General features: G+C 36.4%; 1 pseudogene; it reads right to left on the bottom strand.

The window, feature by feature from the left end:
* Positions 1–11,998: 11,998 nt before the first annotated feature.
* Positions 11,999–12,103, bottom strand: LOC116085534 (annotated as a pseudogene).
* Positions 12,104–12,534: the final 431 nt, after the last annotated feature.

The raw sequence follows: 12,534 nt of genomic DNA, 5'->3' as shown, positions 1-12,534 counted from the left end.
TATACATAATTTTATCACTTTTTGGTAATGGAATTAGCTAAATAAATCATATTATTTCATGTTATTGGCTGGCTAAGTCAGCCACAGAAGACTGTAAATGGATGTAACTAGTAAAAAAAAAATCCTCCTTCCTGAGGTAACCCATACCCAGATAGATGTTTCATACTTTGCCAGTTATCATCAGGGAAACTTCCTCTTGAAGAAAATGGGAAGAAATGATGATGCCTATTGTCAGACATTTTGCGGAGTGAAAGGCCTTGAAATACCCAGCTCTAAATGGCATGTCTCCAGCAGATCCCTCCATTTGGGTTCAGGGAACACTGCAGAAGAAGACTGAGAAGGGATCTAAGAATCAGGGCAGATGGATGACATCAAGAAACAAGGCCTCTAAGTCAGTTCACATGAACTCACCCATACTGCGGCCTCATGCACACAGCCTACAGGAGTCTCTACCAGCTGAGCTTTTTGAGCTGTGAGAAGATAACACAGCTATCCACCCCCGAACCCAGGAGCAATGTCCAATTAATAGCCACTTGCAAATGAAAATTTAGTTTTCTTCACAGAACTCTCACTGGGGGGAAAGTCTTTAAAGAGTTGGCTGCATGTCCAGTACTAGATGTCCAGCAGCAAACAAACTCAAAGCCATCATGGCAGCTTCTTTCTCTGATTGCTCAGGCTCTGCTCATCAAAGTCTGTCCACGACTCAGCAGAGCAAAATTTCAAAGAAGGGTCTCAGACAAGTCCATCTGCTCTAATGAAACAGAGCTGCCTAGAAGTTTAGAGTAACAAAGATACCTGGAAAGGACATTCACCCACTTCTTCCACAAGCTGTAGACCTTTCAGTGTGCTCCAGGTTCCCAGATTTGTGAGCTGTCACAATTGTTGGAATGAGATTTGGTGATAAAACTGTCTTTGAGTCATTTCTCCTCCTGTGAACAACCCCCACAGACATATTTCTCTAAGTAACCACCAAGGGACACATTGCTTCACCAAGTTGGACTTGTGGTGTGTATACTATCTGTGGTGTTGCATCTTCATAAGAAATGCTTTTTTTCCCCACATAGCAGAGTAGAATTTGTTTAGAATTTGTTGGTGGTGGTTGTTGTGGTGTTGTTGTTGTTTGCTTCTTTTAATTTCATGGTTTTTGTCATCTTGATTTGTTTGTTTTGAATTTATAGTCTTTTATTTTGCTTTATTGTATTGTTATCTGTTTTATAAGGGTTTTTTTTGTTAATGTTTGGTTTTTGTCTTATGGAACAAGTAGGGAGAGGAGAAATTTCAATCAGAATACAATGAGTAAAATAAAATTTCTGTTCAGTAAAAGAAATCAAATGTAGGACAGAAAACTGTTGCTGCCTGCAGCTAAATATGAACGGGAGTTCTAGGAGAGGAGTAGGAGCCTGGAGAGAACCAGATGGAGAGAGGGGATAAAAAATGGGACCGAGCCATGGTTATGCTTTCAGTCCGCCATGTGTATTCAACTGTGTAACAAGCAGGCAGGCAGAAACCCCTCCCCCAGTCCATCTACATCTCTCCGCCCATTAAGCATCTTCATCTTCAGTCTCTGTTACCGACCTGCAGTAACAAAAAACAGTGGGTAACCTGGAAAAATGAAGTTAGAAAGAAGAGCAGCTGCTAGAGAGAGTTAGAGATAGGATAGAGTGGTCACAGACATACCTACCCACGTGGAAGGGTAAAAAAATTAGACGGGAGACATTACTGCTCAGCCATCTTGGTTCTTTAATAATAATCCTTTGTTCTCCCAACAGATATATTACCTGGGCCAAAAACCCTTCCTCCAAAATAAGTCAGTGTAACAGTCCAATCAGTGACTTCCTTGTTACTCTGTGGGGGTGGAGCTTCTGAATGTAATTAGAACCAGGTTTCGCTCAACAGGTGGGCAGCCACAGCCCTGGGGCCCAAGTGGTTGCTGTTTACTGTCCAGGCTTTGGGGAGGGAGTACACATGTGGAGGCGGGAGTTCCTGCATAACAGGAACTTGGAAAGAGGCATGGCTATTAGCATGAGCTTAGAGAGATGTATGGCCATTTGTGGCAAGGCAAGGTCTAAGAGAACCAGCTCCTGGCTGGAGGAGGGTAACAGAAAATTAAGATCATGGTCTTGTAATATCTAGTGCTACCTGTTCAAGAAAAGATAGGCATTCCTTGTATCTTGCCACAGTGTAGAGAAATTTTAATCCAGCAACATGCTGCTCTGGCATGGCATCATATTAAAGAATTTCTAGGTTTATATGATATAAAATATAGCATATAATATATCACACATAAATATTTATTATATATTATGTATATTACATATAATTGAATATAAAATATATATTTATTATTCAATTTTCTATTTGGTATATCATATTTGATATTATACATATATGAATATATCACAGAAATGCAGACATGACCTGGATTACAGTATGATCTGGCTGGAATATAGACATGACCTTAGAACATACCTTTAATCCCTAACAATGAAGGTAAGATTATTTTGTAGAAGATAACAGCAATTTTTGAAATAGATATCCAATAGAAGGGCAGACAAAGTGATGAATCAGAGAATGATTTGACAGAATGAGTCAGAGATAGGATACACCAAACTCTCATGGGAATAGACAGGAAAGAGAGGCTGCTTAAGAAAATGAGAGAGGGAAAGGAGGAGGGTGTTTGATGAATGAGTATGGAAGTTTTACCAGGACAGTTTTACAGAGATAGGTTTCACAGAGAATAAGCTAAACTAATGTGACTTCAGAATAAGCCAGAGAATAAGAAGTAGCCAGAAGACTAGAGCATATTGTCAAAGTTAGGAGGAGGCCAGTCAGAAGCTGAGAGAAGTTGGATTGAAACAGCCAACTTGGAAGATTAGGTTACAGGACAGTAAAAGCCTCCAGAACTAGGGAAACTTACAACAAAGAATGAAATGCTCTTGGCTAAGCCCAACTGTATAATTCCACAGTGTCAGTAAGGCTTTCATCTCATCCCTTCCACTGAAGAAATAAAAACAACACTTACACCATAAATATTCTAAAGTTTAAATAAAGTCTATTTATTAAAAAAAATATGTTCCTTGATCTTGTAAAATTGTCTTTATTTGGAATCCAAATAACATTGGTATAATTTTCCATACTATCTCTCTAATATTCTCTATGTTTGGACAGAAAATTTTCTAAATATGATTATAAACAACCATCTTCAAAGTTTGAGGGTAATTATGACAATGTTATTTTATTTTCATTTCTTCAGGTAATACAAAACAAAAAGTCTTTATTTGTATTTTAATGCTCGTTTTGTTATTCAATTTTTCATTTGTCTTTGCCACTACTCTTATATACATATCACTAGCATTAGCTTACCTTCACAAATAGGGTAACCAGAATTTAAAGGATAAAGCCTGGGTTCTAACAGCTTTCAAAACTAGGCTTGACCATCTTTTTCCTACACACCAATTAAATAGAGAAATAATACCTAGAGGAAGACAGCATTTACTCAGTGAGTCCACATCAGATATTGAGGAGATGAATACATAAAGGCATGCAGTGACCCCCAAGTCCATTTTGGAGTACTATCTCTAGTTCTAGGTTTAAGTAGCATTAGAGTGGGAGATGATACACAAGAGTCATGCATATTAAATAATACTGGTTTAGATGTACCCTGGTCTATATTGTCTCCTTTCTTCGACAAGTTGGTCTGATAAAATTACTTTTACTGTTTAAGGGGTCAATCAGCATCAAAGTAGAAGGATTGCTTAAAAACACAGATAATATCCTTCATCTGTCCAGGAAGGATATCTGTGCTCTGAATATTTGCTGGTCCTAGAATCCAAGGTGACTTGAGGCTTAAAGCAATGATTTACCTCTATGTCGTCAGCCTTGAGGCAGGTTGAGACAAGTTAGATACTTCTTCAGTGATTAACATGTCCAAGTGGAGAGGTGAGCAAGTGCCGCAAAGTAGAAGAGACAGTTACAAAATTCAGCAGGGATGCCTTCCTTTTGTGCAACAATTAGTTTTCACAACCAAGGATTCAGTGTCCTCTACCAAATCCAATTTCTATGTGTCTGGTTCAGCATTTTATATACAAGCTGCTATATTCTACAGACTTGAGGAGGAAACTGATTGAAAAGTTGTTCCTGATATTTCCTTTAATCAATTTAGATTTGAAAACCATTTTTGTCTATAATTTCATAGCTTTAGCACCTAATAGTTAACACTTAAAGAAGTTAATCTCTGTTGTATGTGGTAGATATTAAATGTGTTACAAAATGTTCTAATGCAGGTACAAGATGTGCATAATTAATAAAAGTTCATCAAAAATCAAGTTAATAAATTTTCAAAAGATACTTCATATCTGAAAAACTGTGGACATCCCATAAAATGTACAAGTTAGATTTGCAAGTGACCCTGAACTTGATAAATTGAAAGCATATTTCACTTTGAGAATATAGCTCCTGACTAAGTATAGAAAGTCTAGTGAGCTTCCTCTAAAAGATACTGCAAAGAACATCCGGCCTGTTAATTTAAGCAATGCAATAAACTGGCCTGTCTCCTGCAAGGTGAAGGACTCTTCAGAAACCTTAATGAACATCTTTTTGAATAGCAGTTACAAGCTTAGCTGCTCACCATGGAAGACTGATTAAGTTAGAGAGGATATTGCCTTTTTATCCAGTCTCTCCTCTCACACACTTTGCCACTGAGATTGAAGAAGCATGTGTCTGTACTACAAAGATAGCATTGCTGAAAGCATACATGTCCTGTAAGGCCAGATAAAATCATTCACCCTAAAGCTCTTTATCAAAGCCTGCCAATGATTATAGAGTTGCCCTATTCGTACAAGGAAGTATTACAACATCGTTAATTCAATAGAGAAAAATGATGGAATCTATTCTTGGGTAAAATTGTATTTAAAAGGAAAAGAAAGATTTTTATTTTCAAGTTCATTTTACTGTGATGTTTTCCTCTTCCTTAGGTAAATCAGAGTATTTTATATTTACAAAATGAAACTCAATTGAAGTTTAAATGAGTATTCACATTTCAATGTAGTTTTGTAGCATATATACTAAACAATTCACATTGTTTAGGATTGCCAATATAGAATTACAAAAGTCTTACATTTATATTCAAACTTTAAAAAGATGTTTAAGTATTATACCACAATAGACATTTGTCTGATTTTATCTCATGTGTAGAATATGTTCATGATTATTTAACAGGCTATAATAATCTATGCATAGATGCATCTTAACTCTACATGAAGGATCTCATAGTAGTCATTCAAATATCCATCAAATTACAAATTCACAGTATAAATCAAGCAAATATCAGCAAGTAAACTTGCAGTGGATGGGTAGATAGAAAAAAATCATTTCAATTATGCTCTTTCAAGTATAAAGACTTTAGTTTAATTCCCAGAATCTATCTAAAATTCCGTGTTTAATCATGAGAGCTTTCAGTGCTGCAGAGGCTGACATACTGACAGTACATGCTAACCAGCCTAGGCTGCTTAGTGCACTCCAGAGCAATGAAATAACCCACATAAAGTGTGCAATGGCTGTTCACATGAACATACTCATGTGTACCCATTCACACACAAGAAAACTCACATTCATATATGTATTAGAACACCAAAGAAACTTAAGATGTAATCACCTTGCATTAAGAAAAATATCGCTATTTTCTTCTTCAAAGAAAGGGCTTCTGTCATATGATGGAAGACAATCCAGAAGCACACAGTAAAGACTAAATTTCTGAAAGATGTCCTACGATCTTACCCCTAAAGAAAGAGCTATAGACTATTGAAGAGGACCGAAAGGGCAAGAATGAGCCTTTCCCAGGTATGAGCCCCCTAATAGGTTGGTGATCTAAAAAAAAGTGGTCACCAATAAAAATATGCACGCCCAAATGGAAAAAAAAATGGGCCTAGTAATTTATACTGATAAATTTGCTCAAAAATATGTAACAATAATAATAATAATGAAAAAAATGATTATCAGTTGAGAGTATGTGGAGACTATGGAGTGGGGTTATATTGCAGGGACTTGGGATAGCCTGTATAGAGTAAAGGGAAGGGGGAAGTGATATCATTATACTCTAATTAACAATGTAAAGTCACTAAGGGAAAAAGAAATGAAATAAAACTTAACTTCTCAATGTGGTTTAATGTTTATGCAAGGTAATGTTGGATGAAATATATTTCTTGATTTCTAATTTTTTCCACTTATATTTTGGTTAGTTTTCAGTTTGAAAAATAATAATATAAAAATATTATATATATATATATATATATATATATATATATATATATACATATATATATATATTTATGCTTTTATATAATATAGCTTATTAACTTACATACCAAATAATTGTCTCATACAATACACTAAACAGGTAAAAACATAACATGGATATACATTATAATAAAGCAATATTTTAAAAGATATTATAATTTACATTTTAAAGACATAATGGGCTAAATGAAAATAAGGAAAAATAACAATAAGGAAAAAGAACAACAACAGCAACAAAATTATGGATGGTGAAAGGTCTGAAATATATTTTAAGTGACACATAGAGAGGAAGGTATCCACTATGGGGAAGGCCTTCAGTAGCAACATTCTAGGCTGGAATGAATGCTTTACAATCACTCAGCCATGTTCCCAACTGCCCAGTGTTTGGCTCCCTAGAATAAAAGACTAATGAGAGTGTTAGATAAAATGTATAATTAAGGACACACATCTATAAATGGTAGGTATACAGAAAGAAGATGCAGTGCAGTAGCCCAGGCTTGACACAGTCTCAGGGAGTTTTGGTGGGAACTCAGCATGTGATTTTCCTGGGTTCCTTGTGAAATTTACTTTGCCTTTTTTCCTGACAAGTTGTAGTTGCCTAGGGAGAACAGTGAACGGTAGGGCCAGAGGAACCTTGAAGTCAGCTGTGGATTGCATGGTAGCCACTGTAACTCGGTAGCTCAACAGAGGCCTTGAACCAGACAAAAATCTGAATGTCTTCTCACATTGCCTATGTACATAAATTCCATTTTGAACTAAATATCACCGGGGGGGTTTCTGCTCTGACAATTGAAAGCCAATATTCATGCCCTCTTTTATGTCTTGTGTTTTCCCTTTTCTCCCTCAATTTCTTCTATATTTTTGTTTAAAAATAGTTTATAACTGAATCTTTATTATATCCTAGAGTTTGCAATACATTGTTGTAGTCTTGATGAATTTAACAGTTCAGCACTCTTGTGCCCATTTTTTTGTTAATCTTCTGTTGCTACTAAACAAAATCTAGCAACAATGTTAACAATGAACAGAATTGACTGTTTAAATCATTTAAATATCAGTTAGGAACTGCTGTCTCAGGTATTACATATTTATTCTTACACTAAAGCAGTAATCTTCTATTTTCTCTATGTTCTGTGACTTGATTTTATAAGACTAAAATGAATGTATTGATTTGATGAACACTTATGTATGATTTTAAAATTTTAGATGATTACTGAAGGATTCTATGAATAATAGTACAAAAGAAGCCTGCCTTTTAGTATATACATTAGGAGTTCTATATTTACTGAGAATATTTTATTGATAAATGTAAGAATTGGGATTAGGTACAGAAAATTAGAAAGACTTAGGGGAGTGATGTAGAGGAATCTTTAAAAGTATGTATGTGGTGCCAAAAATTTCTGGGAAAATATAAGAGATTTTTATACCTGTTTTAAATCTACTTATTAATAGAATATTCCTCAAGATCAAATGGTTGGTATAAAAAGATTTTAATGTACGAAGACTTTAGTTTCCTATTAGAAATGATAGATGATTTACATTGCACTTATATTCAAGGTCTTTGCATTTTATAAATTGTGGGAAAAAAATTGGATCATAGTTGCCAATTAGCACATTCTCTGAGACTGCTGGTGTTAGTATACATTACAAGAATTTCTATACTTGTACTTTCATAGAAAATTATCTTTATCATCTACTCCAATATAAAGAGAACTGCTTTCTGTCTTCTCTGAGATTCATATTTCTTTATAGATGTGAGCTATACAGTTTTTGATTTTTTTCTTTTATTGAAAATAATCTCTTCTAATACAAATATACCCTGCTTGAAGTTTCTCCTCCCTCTACGCCTCCCAGTTCCTCCTCACATCCCCTCCTTTCCAATTCCACTTCCTTTTTGTACCATATAAGAAAGTAGAGTTTGAGAAACAGCAACCAAATATGACAAATGAAGTATAGAAAGATAAAGTAAATAATGCCTAATTTTAATATTCTCCAAGCTGAAACAAAAAGCAAGTGTGATGACATAGAAGTAAAACTTCCCTATGGTCATTCTTCTGTAAGTTTTGTTTTTAGTGTTTTTTTTAAAGAAATTAAGCCCAGACGTGGTAACAAACAAAAACCCAAAGAAAATAGGAGAATATCTTGTAAACATATCCAGTGTTCTGGAGACAGAAATAAGGTGATGAATTTATGTGCAGTTTTGACCTTAGAAGGAAATAAAGTCCATGTGGATCATAGAATACACTTGTCAAGAGTAGCAAAACAATGGGACAATGGATAAGCAATATATCATTTTTACTGGATATTTTATTTATTTAATTTTCAAATGCTATCCCCTTTCACAGTTTCTCCTCTGAAAACCCCCTATCCCATCCTTACTCTCCCTGCTTCTATGAGGGTGTCCCCTATCCACCCAGTCAGTCTATCCAGCCACATTTGTAGCAGAGGATAGTGTTGTTGGACATCAGTGGGTGGAGAGGCCCTCAATCCCGGGAAGGCTCGATACCCCAGTGTATGGGAATGACAGGGCTGGGAGGCAATATATCTATTTTGGAAAAAGCTATATGTGGATTGGAGAAAAGTAATCATTAATAATCGTGATTTAGAAAAGTGAAACAAAAGTTTCTTTAAAAAGAGATTTCTGGGACAAGATAATTAGAAATGAAGGACTGTAACATGAATTATATATGATTGTGATATTATTGGGATATAGAAAAATGTTACCTATACAAAACTCAATTATTTGAAAGGACTTTGCCATTATTCACTAATATAAACATTAAGTAAACATATATCTTGAATATCCTGATTTCAATCCCCCATATACAATATAGCGTAAAACTTTCAATGTAATTTTTATTTGTCTGAAGGAATTGTCATGTGAAGCTGCCTGTAGCTTCAGGAACTGGATTCTTCCTGGGTGGGGGACAGGGACCTGGAAAAAAGAGGGTTCGAATTGCAGGAGGAATAAATGAAACCAAGACAAATATTCAGATCAAGGTTCAAACTTTACTGGGGGAGTCAAGTATATATACAGGAAGTACAGAAAGAAAAGCAAGTCTCTAGGTTCCATGATATTTGCATACCATAAACATTGCAGTATACCTCAGGCATCAGTATCTCAGCAACTCTTAAGCATTCCTGCTGTGTGTAGCTGGGTGGGTGGACTTCTAAGCTGCTGCTTCTAAGAGAGGTGACAGTCCACAGAGAGCCTTTGTTTAGCTCCCCTGGTGGGATAGTCAATTCCAGGAGGAGGCTGGCATTGTGTTGGATGGCTTGGCTAACACAGGAGATTACAATCATGTTGGAGGCTTACTGTTGAATAAACTTTTCCTTTCTAGTTCTTTTTGAACACTGGCTGGCTAATTCATCTTAGGTCTTCTATCTAGCTCAAACTCCTCTCCAAGCTACAGATTCAATCTGGATTCTCTCAGCATCTCACTGTATTGTTCTGCTTGGCCTCAAAGTACTGGCAATTTGTTCTACTCTTCTAGCTCCTTCATATATTCTGGCTTCAGTTGCCTCTGTTGACCTACAGTGAATTGCAGGGATTTATGAACAAACTCATTTTTATTACACTGTACAGACTCCAAACTGACTGACTCTACCTGACTGACTCTACCTGCCACAGGTAAATAGCTTCTCTTTTCTGTGCTGTATTCCTGAGATTTGGATATATCCTATCTATGATTTATTCAGTCACCTCTCTGATTAATCACTTTGTTTGTTCCCCAATTAGATATCACTTTCAAACATAGTTCCTTACTTCTTCAAACTAATTTTACCTGAAAGGTATAGTAAGCGTGTGTCTGTATTGTAGCCAGAGGGATTAAAACTGTGGGGTATATGCTGAAATACACAGATCTAGGTCTTTGGTTATGATTCTTTGCCAGAACAGCCATTTTGTAGGATTAAAATTCTTCTACATAACTCCACTTAAATTCTTTTAAAATGTATATATGAATATATTTTAGGAAACTTCCATACTAGTAGATTCTCTTATGATATTTTTTAAATGTCTTTACTGTTATCTTTTTTCTATATTCTCTCTTTTCCTTTGACTTCACCTTTTCTACTGCTTAATTCTTTCTGCTTCATTGCTTCCCTTAACCCTTTTATTCTACTGTGTTCTAGATCCCTTCACTTAAATTGACAGACCTATAAAAAAACATTTTTTATCATACTACCACTCTTTCAAAGACTCATGTGGAAAGAAGAGCCAATATGGGTGAATACTTCTGAAAGAATAGTGGTTTTGCCACACAAAATATATTTTACATGTGTGAACTTACAACAAATTTGAAATCATGTACAAGCACTGCGAAAAGTCAAATAAGGAGAAATGAGTGTGTAGAAAGGGAGATAGGCATAATCCTTCCTCTTGCTTAGGAGTTATTGACAATTAATAGATACTAGGAGGGGGTGTATATTCTCTCTAAGAGCATTTCTCCTTATAGAGGGACTAAAATCCAATGGATGATCAAATAGCAAAGAATATATGGGAGCACAAGTTGGACTTGAAGGATTACAAAAAAAAAAAGTATAGAAAGTTGATGAGCAGGAAAATGGTTTCCATGTGGAGTTGGGGAATGGAATGTATATGGCACCAGCTGTATATGTAGCAGAGGATGGACTTGTTGGGCATCAATGGGAGAAGAGGCCCATGGTCCTGTGAAGGTTCAATGCTCTAGTGTAGGGAAATATGAGGGCAGGGAGGCCAGAGAGGGTGGGTGGGCATAAACCCTCATAGAAGCAGGAAGGGGATGGAGTAGGGGGTTTCTGGGAGGGGGGAATCAGGAAAGAATATAACATTTGAAATGTAAATAAGTATATTATCCTGTAAAAAAGGTGGTGTATAAAATTTTCAAAGACCTAAGAGAAAAAAATTTAAATGTAAAGAAAGCTAATCACATAACAGATGATATAAACTGTGGCAATAGTCATGAAGGCAGATAGCAGCGATTAGTTTCATGGGGAATTTAGGAAAAAGATTAAAAATGAGATACTAATAGGAAGTAGGTCTTCATGGAAGCCATCCTAAGTATAACTTACACTGGTAAATGGCTGGGCATACTACCTAAGAAAAATGATCTAGCTTGATCAGAGATGAAACAATTCTTGAATTAATGCACTAAGTTTTAGGCATCTATGGGAAGAGATGTCCCTGTGACCTTTAGTGTAAACGTGATAATCCAACAGACCAAGAGGTGGCCTCTGGCAGGAGCATATGCCAGGACCCAACCATGGTCCCAAATGGCATACTCTCAAGCCTCCAGGTCTGTCTCTGTTCATTGTGCCCACATCCTTCTGTTTTTCTTATTTTCTATTTCTCCAAAATTTCCTTACTTCTCTTAGTGGCCTCCACGATCTCTGAGTGTCTGAGGTCATCCCAAGCATTGTCTGCCCCTCCAGCCTTGTGTGACATGGCCTGGTGATCATCTCCGGCTATCTCCCTGTCTGAGTGTCAAGACACCAAACTGGTGTCTTTGGCTTCCTCTGCTCCCAGGGCTTCCTTCATTGCCCCACACTGGGGTTATCTGTCTGAGGCTCATGTATGATGTCCTGGGTGGGATTTTTCCAGTCTTTGTCACTTTACTGCTGGGCCTTGTAGCTTTAGACAGTCTGTCTCTGCTCACATTTTCTTGCTCCCTGCCCTGGCTTGTGCAGAGCTGGACTGATGTATGTCTCAAGCTGGCATTGTTAATGGAATGTTAAGCTACTAGTCGCTCAGATCTTCATAGGTCATAACTCTGAGTGTCGAAATAGCCTATCTTCTCTCTGCTAATTAATGACAGATATAAGTTACAGCAATGGTTTCAGGGTCAGGGTAATTTAATTCTTTATGTAAAAGAAAATAAAATACTAAATTCATTACTATATAATATTGAATTAATCTTAAGTAAAAATTGTACAATTACCAGTGAAAGTTTGCTTTATGTTTCTGTTTCAATACTTCTATTTCAGGGATAATGTAAACATTTCACTGACAAAAAGCAAACTTTAGCTGGGCAGTGATGGTGCACAGCTTTAATCACAGCTCTTAGGAGGCAGAGGTAGGCAGATTTCTGAGTACAAGTCCAACCTGGTCTACAGAGTGAGTTCCAGGACAGCCAGGGTTAAACAGAGAAACCTTGTCTTAAAAAGTGGGAGAGGGTAGGGTGGCAGGCATGGGGAGGGGGTAGGCAACAGGGGTTTGTTCTTGTTTTTGTTTGTTTGTTTGTTTTTTGGAAGGGAAACTGGGAA

The sequence above is a fragment of the Mastomys coucha genome, unplaced genomic scaffold (genome assembly GCF_008632895.1).
Source record: "Mastomys coucha isolate ucsf_1 unplaced genomic scaffold, UCSF_Mcou_1 pScaffold9, whole genome shotgun sequence".
Lineage (NCBI taxonomy): Eukaryota > Metazoa > Chordata > Mammalia > Rodentia > Muridae > Mastomys > Mastomys coucha.
This window is presented reverse-complemented; position numbering and strand designations above follow the sequence as displayed.